This window comes from Larimichthys crocea, chromosome XIV, assembly GCF_000972845.2.
Source record: "Larimichthys crocea isolate SSNF chromosome XIV, L_crocea_2.0, whole genome shotgun sequence".
NCBI lineage: Eukaryota > Metazoa > Chordata > Actinopteri > Sciaenidae > Larimichthys > Larimichthys crocea.
The window spans coordinates 3,564,622-3,565,039 of NC_040024.1; positions in this window are offsets into that span (position 1 = coordinate 3,564,622).

A 418-nucleotide genomic window follows, 5' to 3' on the forward strand; every position below is an offset into this window, starting at 1 on the left:
ATATATAGATTAGATAGTTATTTCTAGTTAGGTATAAAACAGTGTTTTATTTCTTACAGTCAACTTCTCTTTTTTCTTTTGATATAGTTTTTTGTATGGTGTTTAGCATGGATTAACTGCTACACAAGTAGATATGTATCTTCTATTGCAATATTGAACTCCCTGCACTTTTTTTTTACTTTTAGAGTGTTTATTATTATCCCTCTGTAGATATTTAAATTAATCTATCTATCTATCGATCTATCTATTATCTATCTATCTATCTCTCTATCTATCTATCTAATCTATCTGCATACTAATAGACATACATAATAAATATCAAAAGATCCCCCGCAATATGGAGTTAAACTAAATCACTATAAATATATGGTTACAAAGTACAGTAATATATTGGTCATAAGGAACAACTAACTTCACA